The following is a 13,491-nucleotide window of genomic DNA, read 5'->3' as shown; positions in this document are numbered from 1 at the left end:
ATGCCTGTTGTAGAACGTTCTCTCATCGGAGCATCGTTCTCCAGCTTCAATGGCTGGATTGTTCAGCTCCAATTTTTCTTAAAACTGAGAAAACAAAAGAAAAAAGAGGGGACGCCAAGCCAATGGGAGTCGGCGATTAAAAAAAATCTGGAAAGGATGGCTCTTGATTTTTCACAGTTGTTTCTTGGAAGCCAGCTTCTTTGGGTTCACGCTGAGGCCGTTGGCCGGCGAAGGAGTCTAACGGCTGCTCCTCCGTCCAAAGGCTGTTCTCTCCAGAAACTCACTCACTTCACACTATTCAGCGCCGAGGAATCTGTAGGATCGTTGGATCTGAGCAAACACTTGGAAAAGAGGGAAGGGATCATGTCCCCGGCTCTGGACGAGAAAGCCACGCAGCTCTCCTTCGCGGAGGAAGATATCCTTCCTGAGCGGCAGGACGTGGAGTGCCCCGGCCCTTCCAAAAACTTCTGGAAAGGACCGCATCAGTTGAAAAATGTCAAAGGAGGCCAACGTTATTTTAAGGAAGTGTCGGCAAAACATTCCTCGCCTTCCTTGGGATCTTGACACTCGGTTTCGCCTACAGAGGAGCTTAGCTTGGCTTCCACAGTCCCTGCTTCCTTGGAGGACAAAATATCCAAGGAATGTCGGAGAGGCTTTCCATAAGGCTGGAGATGCTTCGGCTTCTGGAAGGACAGAGAAGTCCCTGCTTCCATAAGACAGGAGAAGTGTCTCTGATGAGTCTCAAGATTTGGAGGACAAAATATCGCTTCCTTGGAGGACAAAATATCCAAGGAATGTCGGAGAGGCTTTCCACGAGGCTGGGGATGCTTCGGTTTCTGGAAGGACAGAGAAGTCCCTGCTTCCATAAGACAGGAGAAGTGTCTCTGATGAGTCTCAAGATTTGGAGGACAAAATATCGCTTCTTTGGAGGACAAAATATCCACGGAATGTCGGAGAGGCTTTCCACGAGGCTGGAGATGCTTCGGCTTCTGGAAGGACAGAGAAGTCCCTGCTTCCATAAGACAGGAGAAGTGTCTCTGATGTGTCTCAAGATTTGGAGGACAAAATATCGCTTCCTTGGAGGACAAAATATCCAAGGAATGTCGGAGAGGCTTTCCACGAGGCTGGGGATGCTTCGGTTTCTGGAAGGACAGAGAAGTCCCTGCTTCCATAAGACAGGAGAAGTGTCTCTGATGAGTCTCAAGATTTGGAGGACAAAATATCGCTTCCTTGGAGGACAAAATATCCAAGGAATGTCGAAGAAGCTTTCCACGAGGCTGGAGATGCTTCGGCTTCTGGAAGGACAGAGAAGTCCCTGCTTCCATAAGACAGGAGAAGTGTCTCTGATGAGTCTCAAGATTTGGAGGACAAAATATCACTTCCTTGGAGGACAAAATATCCAAGGAATGTCGGAGAGGCTTTCCAGAAGGCTGGAGATGCTTCGGCTTCTGGAAGGACAGAGAAGTCCCTGCTTCCATAAGACAGGAGAAGTTTCTCTGATGAGTCTCAAGATTTGCAACCTTGTTGGGGAGATCGTTGGATGCTTTTCCTACCTTTTATTAAAGTACACCACATATATATATACATATACGGGCAGTCCGCGAGTTACAAACATCCAATCTTGACAGATTAGAGAGATGGGCCAAAACTAACAAAATGAAGTTCAACAGTGACAAATGCAAGATACTCCACTTTGGCAGAAAAAATTAAATGCAAAGATACAGAATGGGGGACGATGCCTGGCTCGAGAGCGGTACTGGTGAAAAAGATCTTGGAGTCCTCGTGGACAACAAGTTAAACATGAGCCAACAATGTGATGTGGCGACAAAAAAAGCCAGTGGGATTTTGGCCTGCATCAAGAGGAGCCTAGTGTCTAGATCCAAGGAAGTAATGCTACCCCTCTATTCTGCTTTGGTTAGACCACATCTGGAATATTGTGTCCAATTCTGGGCACCACAATTCAAGAGAGATATTGACAAGCTGGAATGTGTCCAGAGGAGGGCGACTAAAATGATCAAAGGTCTGGAGAACAAGCCCTATGAGGAGCGGCTTAGGGAACTGGACATGTTTAGCCTGAAGAAGAGAAGGTTGAGAGGAGATATGATAGCCATGTATAAATATGTGAGAGGAAGCCACAGGGAGGAGGAGGGAGCAAGCTTGTTTTCTGCTTCCTTGGAGACTAGGACACAAGGGAACAATGGCTTCAAACTACAAGAGAGGAGATTCCACCTGAACATGAGGAAGAACTTCCTGACTGTGAGAGCCGTTCAGCAGTGGAACTCTCTGCTCCGGAGTGTGGTGGAGGCTCCTTCTTTGGAAGCTTTTAAACAGAGGCTGGATGGCCATCTGTCAGGGGTGATTTGAATGCAATATTCCTGCTTCTTGGCAGAATGGGGTTGGACTGGATGATGGCCCATGAGGTCTCTTCCAACTCTTTGATTCTATGATTCTATGATTCTAAGTAACAAATGACTCCTAATTAAGAACAGGGCTTATTTATTTCATTGCATAAATAAGTATAAAAATGATAAAATAGAGCAAGCACAAGTGGCTAAATGCTTTTTGACTAAAACCAGGCAACAGTGACCACATTGTCTGAAGCTCTAAAGCAGGGATCCTCAAACTAAGGCCCGGGGGCCGGATGCGGACCTCCAAGGTCATTTACCTGGCTCTCACTCAGGGTCAACCTAAGTCTGAAACGACTTGAAAGCACACAACAACAACAACTATCTCATCAGCCAAAAGTAGGCCTACATTTCCCATTGGAATACTAAGAAGTTTATTTATTATTTATTTATCATTTATTTAAAGTATTTATATTCCACCCTTCTGACCGCACAGGGGACTCAGGGCGGATTACAATGATTACATATACATGGCAAACATTCAATGCCATAGACACACAACATATATAGACAGATACTCAGAGGCTATTTAACATTTCAGCTTCTGGCCACCAGGGGAGCTGTCGCTTCACCGTCCATTTGTGACATTGATGAAGTACTTCCTCATTCTTTGCATACTTCCTGGATATTTTTATGGCCTCGTAAATCAGTTAAATTATATTTCTTAAAATTGTTATTCATTTTAATTATTGTATTGTTTTTAAGTGTTTTTTGCACTACAAATAAAATATGTGCAGTGTGCCAAGGAATTCATTCATGGTTTGAATTATAATCTGGCCCTCCAACAGTTTGAGGGACTGTGACATGGCCACAGATGGAATCTCCTCTCTTGTAGTTTGAAGCCATTGTTTCACATCCTAGTCTCCAAGGAAGCAGAAAACAAGGAACCTCTACCACACTCCGGGGCAGAGAGTTCCACTGCTGAACAGCTCTCCCAGTCAGGAAGTTCTTCCTCATGTTCAGGTGGAATCTCCTCTCTTGTAGTTTGAAGCCATTGTTCCCTTGCGTCCTAGTCTCCAGGGAAGCAGAAAACAAGCTTGCTCCCTCCTCCTCCCTGTGGCTTCCTCTCACGTATTTATACATGGCTATCATGTCTCCTCTCAGCATTCTCTTCTTCAGGCTAAACATGTCCAGCTCCTTAAGCCGCTCCTCATAGGGCTTGTTCTCCAGGCCCTTCATCATTTGAGTCACCCTCTTCCTCTGGACACATTCCAGCTTAGAGTCAATATCTCTCTGGAATTGTGGTGCCCAGAATTGGACACAATATTCCAGGTAATGTGGTCTAACCAAAGCGGAGGCAGAGTATATGTCATTCCACAGATTATAAACCCTTTTTCCTAGTTCCAACAGACCTCACTACCTCTGAGAATGCTTGCCATAGATGCAGGTGAAACATCAGGAGAAATGCCTCTAGAACATGGCCATATAGCCCAAAAAAACCTGCAAGAATCTAGTGATTCCAGTCATGAAAGCTATCATATCTCCTCTCAGCCTTCTCTTCTTCAGGCTAAACATGCCCAGTTCCCTAAGGCCCTATGAGGAGCGGCTTAGGGAACTGGGCATGTTTAGCCTGAAGAAGAGAAGGCTGAGAGGAGACATGATAGCCATGTATAAATATGTGAGAGGAAGCCACAGGGAGGAGGAGGGAGCAAGCTTGTTTTCTGCTTTCTGACTAGGACGCAATGGAACAATGGCTTCCAACGACAAGAGAGGAGATTCCATCTGAACATGAGGAAGAACTTCCTGACTGTGAGAGCCGTTCAGCAGTGGAACTCTCTGCCCCGGAGTGTGGTGGAGGCTCCTTCTTTGGAAGCTTTTAAGCAGAGGCTGGATGGCCATCTGTCAGGGGTGATTTGAATGCAATATTCCTGCTTCTTGGCAGAATGGGGTTGGACTGGATGGCCCATGAGGTCTCTTCCAACTCTTTGATTCTATGATTCTATGACAATACAGAGTATATGTTGTATTTTGTTTTAGTGTTTACATGTTTTAGGTTTAAAAGATAATGGTGATGGTGATGGTAATGACGATGATGACGACAACAGCTCCATGTGCTGGAATGTATACATATTCAAGGCAGGGATATTCTTTCCATTCATGACCACCACTTTTGTCTCTTTACTTTCTACCCAAACTTTCCCTTCCCCTTCTTTGCTCTTCCTCTGCATTCTAAGCCTTAGTGATTTTCCACCAAGCGCTATAAATTCCCTCTGCAGTGGGACCAGACCTCGGTCTTCTTAGAGTGGGCTTGATTTGGTTCTCTTTCTTGATTGCATTTGCAGGCTTCGGCACGCATTTCCAAGGGACCCCGGAGTTCAAAGATCAAATAAATTGTCTGGCAGATTTATCAGGTCTCCAAGTGGGGAAGCCCTGCAGTAAACTCTCCTTTGCTTTCTGGCTCCTTTTTCGCCTTCTGCTTCAAGGGCAAGAAGCCCCCCCCCCCCCAGGCGGCCAAGGAAGAGACCACCACTCATCTCTCTCTCTCTTGGGGAAATGGAGCTCCAGCAAGGAAAAAGCCCTTTCAGGAGAAGGCTGGAAGTGAGGACAGGAGACCACCAAAGATACAAAGCTGGGATCAAAGAGGCTTTGCATTTAGGACTTACTTACTTACTTAGGCGATCCCTCATAGTCCGAGGATGATGGCCCTCCAAGTTCGGTGTCCGTAGGTGACTGTGGAGCCCTATTCTTGACCTGCATCTTCTCCCTTCCGCAGTGAGGGCATCGGTTTCCAGGTGGAAGGCGGTCCCGGTCGGGGTTGGCTTCCTCTTGGCACCTTTCTCTCTTTCGCCCTCCATTCATAGAATCATAGAATCCTAGAATCAAAGAGTTGGAAGAGACCTCCTGGGCCATCATCCAGTCCAACCCCATTCTGCCAAGAAGCAGGAATATTGTATTCAAAGCACCCCTGACAGATGGCCATCCAGCCTCTGTTTCAAAGCTTCCAAAGAAGGAGCCTCCACCACACTCCGGGGCAGAGAGTTCCACTGCTGAACAGCTCTCACAGTCAGGAAGTTCTTCCTCATGTTCAGATGGAATCTCCTCTCTTGTAGTTTGAAGCCATTGTTCCATTGTCTCTAAGGAAGCAGAAAACAAGCTTGCTCCCTCCTCCTCCCTGTGGCTTCCTCTCACATATTTATACATGGCTATCATATCTCTTCTCAGCCTTCTCTTCTTCAGGCTAAACATGCCCAGCTCCTTAAGCCACTCCTCATAGGGCTCATTATCCAGACCCTCTCCTTGTGATTAGACCGCTCCCTGTGATTCGCTCCTGTTAGCTGTCTGGCTGCCGAGCATTGGAGAACACCATCATTCCCACACCCTTCAGGGACATTTTCCTGGGGAACTACACTTTGCACAGGGATCTCCTGGTCATTCTCTGTATTAATATCTTTGACCAAACCATTGCCATCTTGAAACTCATTGACATCACTCCCCACATCCAAAGCACCCTGATCCTGAAACACAATCACAGGCTGAGCTCCAACAGTTTTGGCCTAACAGGTCTCTCACCTGTGAAGGTCCTGTGGCATGCTGGGAAATGGAGCCATCCCACCCAATTGGTATCCTTTGCAAAGGTGCCTTCATCCTTCCAAATCATGCCAAATTCTGGGAACTCTCTGGTAGCAATAGGAGTCTAGTGTCTAGATCTAGGGAAGTCCTGTTCCCCATGCTCTATTCCGCTTTGGTTAGACCACACCTGGAATATTGTGTGACCAATCACCTCTCAACAAATGATTTCCCCAGGCACTGCCAGGCCATCAAATGCCAATCAAGGTGGTCAGTTGAAACATTCACACCTAGCTCCAGCAGACAAGAGTCCTTTGTCCCTCCCTGGTCATTTCACAGATATATAAACCCTTTTTCCTAGTTCCAACAGACCTCACAACCTCTGAGGATGCTTGCCATGGATGCAGGCAAAACGTCAGGAGAGAATGCCTCTAGACCACAGCCATATAGCCCGCAAAAACCTAAAACAACCCATTCACACCTAGCTCCAGCAGACAAGAGTCCTTTGTCCCACTCGGGTTATTCCACAGATATATAAACCCTTTTTCCTACTTCCAACAGACCTCACTACCTCTGAGGACGCTTGCCATAGATGCAGGCGAAATGTCAGGAGAAAATGCCTCCAGAACATGGCCATATAGCCCCAAAAACCTACAAAAACCCATGGAAAAGGTTTATTAAACTGCTAAACCTTTGTCTTTGCAGGACACTCTATTACAGCACATTTTGCAATAGTTTTCCAGTGAGTATCTCACTCTTGAGTCTCAAGCCATTCAACAAAGTTTGTGCCACAAAAACAAAGTTTCTGGAGCAGAACAATGGCTTTCAAAGTAAGAAGCGCACAGTTAAACAGGAAATAACTCTTTCAAACCAGGAACAGAATTGTTTCAAATGTTGTAACATTGTGTTACTGTTGTTATTATTGTTGCAATGCTCTAGGCGTTCTGGAGGGTGCAATCAAAGGGGACGATGCATCAACGGCGAGCGCCTGGGGCCGTCCAAAGGCCAGGCAGAAAAACTGGAGAAAGAAGCGTGAAACAAGAGCGGCTTCCAGGAGACACGCTTGTCCTGGAAACGCAGCCAAAGGAGGAGGCGAAGGGTGGGGAGTGGGTCGCATTTGCAAGAGTCTGTAGGTGGGCTCCAGCAAGAAGAGGGAGTTACGGCAGGGGGGATTATCGGCCTTGAGGAGACCCATCCCCTCTGCTTTCCGCACATCTGCTGGGCACATCTGGAGGCTCATCCGTCTCTCTCTCTCCAGAAGTTACCTGTTGCAGCAACAGAGCGGTCCAAAGACACACAGCAACACCATCTTCTCCTCTCAGGGAATTGCTCCACTTGTCTGAATTCTCTCTCTCCCTCTATCATAGAATCATAGAATCAAAGAGTTGGGAGAGACCTCCTGGGCCATCATCCAGTCCAACCCCATTCTGCCAAGAAGCAGGAATATTGCATTCAAAGCAACCCTGACAGATGGCCATCCAGCCTCTGTTTCAAAGCTTCCAAAGAAGGAGCCTCCACCACACTCCAGGGCAGAGAGTTCCACTGCTGAACGGCTCCCACAGGAAGTTATAGAATCCTAGAATCAAAGAGTTGGAAGAGACCTCCTGGGCCCTCATCCATTCCAACCCCATTCTGCCAAGAAGCAGGAATATTGCATTCAAAGCACCCCTGACAGATGGCCATCCAGCCTCTGTTTCAAAGCTTCCAAAGAAGGAGCCTCCACCACACTCCAGGGCAGAGAGTTCCACTGCTGAACGGCTCCCACAGGAAGTTATAGAATCCTAGAATCAAAGAGTTGGAAGAGACCTCCTGGGCCATCATCCAGTCCAACCCCATTCTGCCAAGAAGCAGGAATATTGCATTCAAAGCAACCCTGACAGATGGCCATCCTGCTTCTGTTTCAAAGCTTCCAAAGAAGGAGCCTCCACCACACTCCCTCTGGGGCAGAGAGTTCCACTGCTGAACGGCTCCCACAGGAAGTTATAGAATCCTAGAATCAAAGAGTTGGAAGAGACCTCCTGGGCCATCATCCAGTCCAACCCCATTCTGCCAAGAAGCAGGAATATTGCATTCAAAGCAACCCTGACAGATGGCCATCCAGCCTCTGTTTCAAAGCTTCCAAGGAAGGAGCCTCCACCACACTCCCTCCAGGGCAGAGAGTTCCACTGCTGAAACAAGAAATACTTAAGCATGAATCTTCCAAGCTAGGCTTCCATGAAACAAGGTCTTCCAAACGATGCTTCATCTGGCTACATTTCCCATACTTGGGCCTTTTATCGCCTCATTAAGCTATTCCAAGCACTCAGAATCTCCTCCTCTCTCGGATCAGGGTATCGGATGGCAACCTGTGCTCGACAGGGTCGCACTCCCCCTGGAGACACAGGTCTGCAGTCTGGGGGTCCTCCTGGACTCATAGAATCTAAGAGTTGGGAGAGACCTCCTGGGCCATCATCCAGTCCAACCCCATTCTGCCAAGAAGCAGGAATATTGCATTCAAATCACCCCTGACAGATGGCCATCCAGCTTCTGCTTAAAAGCTTCCAAAGAAGGAGCCTCCACCACACTCTGGGGCAGAGAGTTCCACTGCTGAACGGCTCTCACAGTCAGGAAGTTCTTCCTCATGTTCAGGTGGAATCTCCTTTCTTGTAGTTTGAAGCCATGGCTCCATTGCGTCTTAGTCTCCAGGGCAGCAGAAAACAAGCTTGCTCCCTCCTCCTCCCTGTGGCTTCCTCTCACATATGTATACATGGCTCTCGTCATATCTCCTCTCATCCTTCTCTTCTTCAGGCTAAACATGCCCAGCTCCTTAAGCCGCTCCTTATAGGGCTTGTTCTCCAGACCTTTTATCATTTGAGTCACCCTCCTCTGGACACATTCCAGCTTGTCAACATCTCCCTTCAATTGTGGTGCCCAGAATTGGACACAATCATAGACTCCAAGAGTTGGAAGAGACCTCCTGGGCCACGAGTTTTAGTTGTATGAAGGCTCTCCTGGCGCCCGCCAACACTTGAGTATCAAGTATCAACACTGAGTCCAGGAGGACCCCCAGACTGCAGACCTGTGTCTTCAGGGGGAGTGCGACCCTGTCGAGAACAGGTTGCCATTTCATGTGCAACCAACCTGGAGGACCTCTGTCTTGTCAGGATTGATCTTCAACTTGTTCGTCCTCATCCAGACCATCACAACAGCCAGACACTGTTGCAGTATCCAAGGGGCTTCCTTGGATTTTGGTGGAAAAGAGTAGTAGAATTGGGTGTCATCTGTGTAGAGATGGCACCAAACTCCAAAACTCCAGATGACCTCTCCATAAAATTACCTGCATAAAAGCACCCGCACCCTATGTGAATGCATATGAATACACTGTCCCAGTGAAAAGGGTCTTTCCCTTGGTCCCATTTTTAGGGATGATGGGACTTTGGTCGCATGTGCTTGCTCACATTCCCTAACCTACCTCCCACGTGCTCTCTCCATCCCGGCACCTTTTCCTGCTCTCTTTTCATCTCTACGAAAGTGATCTAGGCAGCGCTCCCAGGTTGGAAAATCCTATCGAGGCAGAATTGACTGACAGGCTCATTTCAGGAGTGTGGATAGCAGCAAATGACGTCTTGAAATGCAACAGTAGGAAAGCAGCATGGTGTTCAGATCCACTTAATATCTGAAATAATGAGGAGTCGCATGGCACCTTAAACAGTAACAAGCTTGGTTTAGCATGCGCCAAATCAAATACTAAAAATAGTTTTGGTAAACATAATCAAAATGTGGAATATGACCTTGTAAAAGGAACTACTTGGAGTGTTTATTTGCTCTTGCTTGCTACTGCAGTTCAGAAAGGAAACGAGGGCTTTTGCACAACTGAGACTCGTGAGCCAAGTGCGACCGTACCTCGCGAAGGCTGATCTGGTCGGGGTGGTCTATGCCTTGGTCACCTCTAGATTGGACAACTGCAATGCGCTCTACGTGGGGCTGCCCTTGAAAACGGCTTGGAAATTCCAACTGGTCCAACGGGCAGCGGCCAGGATGTTGACTGATGCTCCTTACAGAGAGAGGTCAACCCTCCTGTTCAAGGAGCTCCATTGGCTGCTGTTCATTTTCCGATCCCAATTCAAGGTGCAGGTGCTTACCTACAAAGCCCTGAACGGTTTGGGACCATCCTACCTGCGTGACGCAATCTCCATCTATGAACCCACGCGCTCACTTCGTTCATCCGGAGAGGCCCTGCTCACGATTCCGCCTGCGTTGCAGGCGCATTTGGTGGGGACGCGAGACAGGGCCTTTTCTGTGGTGGCCTCCCGACTCTGGAACACCCTCCCCAAAGATCTTAGACAGGCCCCTACATTGGCAGTCTTTATAAAGAACTTGAAGACCTGGCTGTTCCGATGTGCCTTTTCAGCATAGGAAAACTCCAACAGCAAGTCCCAGAAGCACTTTATTAGAAATTAAGATTGCCGCACACTGCACACTGCACTTGCCCTATAATGCCTTATATACCTCCTGTCACATCAGCACTTTTAATCTGTACCCATTACTTTGGCCCGGCCCAGTTTTATTGTGTCTTGGTGTATTGTTTTTATTGCTTGTTGTTTAATATTGCTTTAACTGTTTTTAATTTGCTTTAGGTTGCGTATTGTTATGTTGTGTTTTGAGGCCTTGGCCTTTGTGAGCCGCATCGAGTCCTTCGGGAGATGCTAGCAGGGTACAAATAAAGATAATAATAATAATAATAATAATAATAATAATAATAATCGAATGAGCGCTTGTTAGTGTTGCGCGACTGAGAAGGCCTTCCACCTGCCTTCTTGAGCCCTCTCCCTCTTGGACGGTCGTCCAGGGAGTAGATGCAGTTCGGTCTCAAATACAACAACCTATTAACACATCTCCGAGGGGGAGGGATTTTCCATCTTGTTTAAAAGAAGCAGACCACTGCTGAAAAAGCCCCCCCCCCCCCCGCCCACATCCCCTGGACTTTCATAACTAACCTCTCATATATATATATATATATATATATATATATATATATATATAATATATATAACTTATATGCCGCCACTCCCCTAGGGCTCGGAGCGGCTTACAAGAAACAAACTCGAATCTAACACAATTTAAAACAACATATCAAAGATCAAAAGCCTGGGTTGTTGTAAGTTTTTTCGGGCTATATGGCCATGTTCTAGAGGCATTCTCTCCTGACATTTCGCCTGCATCTATGGCAAGCATCCTCAGAGGTTGTGAGTTCTGTTGGAACTAGGAGAAATGGGTTTATATATCTGTGGAATGACCAGGGTGGGACAAAGGACTCTTGTGTGCTGGAGCTAAGTGTGAATGTTTCAACTGACCACCTTGATTAGCATACAATGGCCTGACAGTGCCTGGAGCAAACTTTTGTAGTGAGGTGATTAGATGTCCTTATTTGTTTCCTCCAGAGGGAAAACATTCAGGGACATCTAATCACCTCTCAACAAAAGATTGCTACAGGCACTTCCAGGCCATCAAATGCTAATCAAGGTGGTCAGTTGAAACATTCACACCTAGCTCCAACAGACAAGAGTCCTTTGTCCCACTCTGGTCATTCCAGAGATATATAAACCCATTTTCCTAGTTCCAACAGAACTCACAACCTCTGAGGATGCTTGCCATAGATGCAGGCGAAACGTCAGGAGAGAATGCCTCTAGAACATGGCCTTTTGTAGCTGGCAGATGGTTATTTTGTCAATGCCGATTGTGTTTAAGTGCAGGCCAAGGTCTTTAGGCACTGCACCCCATGTGCCGATCACCACTGGGACCACCTTGACTGGCTTGTGCCAGAGTCTTTGATGATGATGATGATGATGATGATGATGATGATGATGATGATGACTTGGCTGTCTTAGATGAGAAATTGTGTCCTGCAAACTCTAAGGAAAAATGCAAAAGGCATTACAAAATGATTCTTCCTTGGCATATTCATCCTGGTCAGATTCCTTGAACTATAACCCCTGTGCAATTCTACCCGAGTAAAGCCAATTGCAACTTCGTGAGTGTTGTGAATCAGGACTGAGGGTGAAAAGCGTGCCATGACATACGTGTTGCCTCTGGGAGACAGGGCTTGGACCTGAAACATGGTTTGTCTCTGACAGATACAAGAAGGAGATTTGACAGAGAAGGAGGCAGTTGACAGGATTGGGTGACAAACCAGGGATTCATGATTTAGAGGGGGAGGCAAAACACTTCTGCGGCCTTGGCTCTCATGTAGGTCCCGCTCTGTATCTGCAATGGAAGAGCTCCCTCTACTGCCATCAGGGCGCTTGCAAATCTTTTGCATGGCTTCAGAAAATCATAGAATCATAGAATACTAGACTCAAAGAGTTGGAAGAGACCTCATGAGCCATCCAGTCCAACCCCATTCTGCCAAGAAGCAGGAATATTGCATTCAAATCACCCCTGACAGATGGCCATCCAGCCTCTGCTTCAAAGCTTCCAAAGAAGGAGCCTCCACCACACTCTGGGGCAGAGAGTTCCACTGCTGAACGGCTCTCACAGTCAGGAAGTTCTTCCTAATGTTCAGATGGAATCTCCTCTCTTGTAGTTTGAAGCCATGGTTCCATTGCGTCCTAGTCTCCAAGGAAGCAGAAAACAAGCTTGCTCCCTCCTCCTCCCTGTGGCTTCCTCTCACATATTTATACATGGCTATCATATCTCCTCTCAGCCTTCTCTTCTTCAGGCTAAACATGCCCAGCTCCTTAAGCCGCTCCTCATAGGGCTTGTTCTCCAGACCCTTGATCATTTTAGTCGCCCTCCTCTGGACACATTCCAGCTTGTCAATATCTCTCTTGAATTGTGGTGCCCAGAATTGGACACAATATTCCAGATGTGGTCTAACCAAAGCAGAATAGTTCAATTCCACCCTTCACCCCCTAAGGCAGGGGTGCCATGGTGCCTACCATAACCATTTCACCTTTAACATGCCATGGAAACTTATTAATACTCAAGGAAACCTATTTAAATGACACCACCCAAAAGCCAATTACCACACTCATCTGAAACAGTATGAGGTAGGCGAAAAAAACCCCAATGCAAACTTGGGGGGAAAAAAATCCTACCCGGCTCATGTGCGGCCAGTCTATACTCACACTGTCCATAGGGAGGGGGGAGGGGGGGGGTCACGCCATCCAAAGGAAACTGAAAGAGAGGAACAGAGCAGCCTCACCCAACTTGCTGCTCCGCCCCCTCACATGCATGGGCCAGCAACTACCTGGCCCAAACCAAGTCTGCCTCCTTCATGGGGTCATTCAAAATGCCCTCCCGCATCCTAAGCTTTGCTGAAATTGTATTGTCGAAGGCTTTCATGGCTGGAATCACTAGGTTCTTGTAGGTTTTTTCGGGCTATATGGCCATGTTCTAGAGGCATTTCTCCTGACGTTTCGCCTGCATCTATGGCAAGCATCCTTAGAGGTAGTGGGGTCTGTTGGAAGTAGGAAAAAGGGTTTATATATCTGTGGAATGGCTGGGGTGGGGCAAAGAGCTCTTCCCTGCTGCAGCTAGGTGTGAATGTTTCAACTGACCACCTTCATTAGCATTTGAAGGCCTGGCTGAGCCTGGGAAA

This window comes from Anolis sagrei, chromosome 5, assembly GCF_037176765.1.
Source record: "Anolis sagrei isolate rAnoSag1 chromosome 5, rAnoSag1.mat, whole genome shotgun sequence".
NCBI lineage: Eukaryota > Metazoa > Chordata > Lepidosauria > Squamata > Dactyloidae > Anolis > Anolis sagrei.
Note: the sequence above shows the minus strand (reverse complement) of the source record.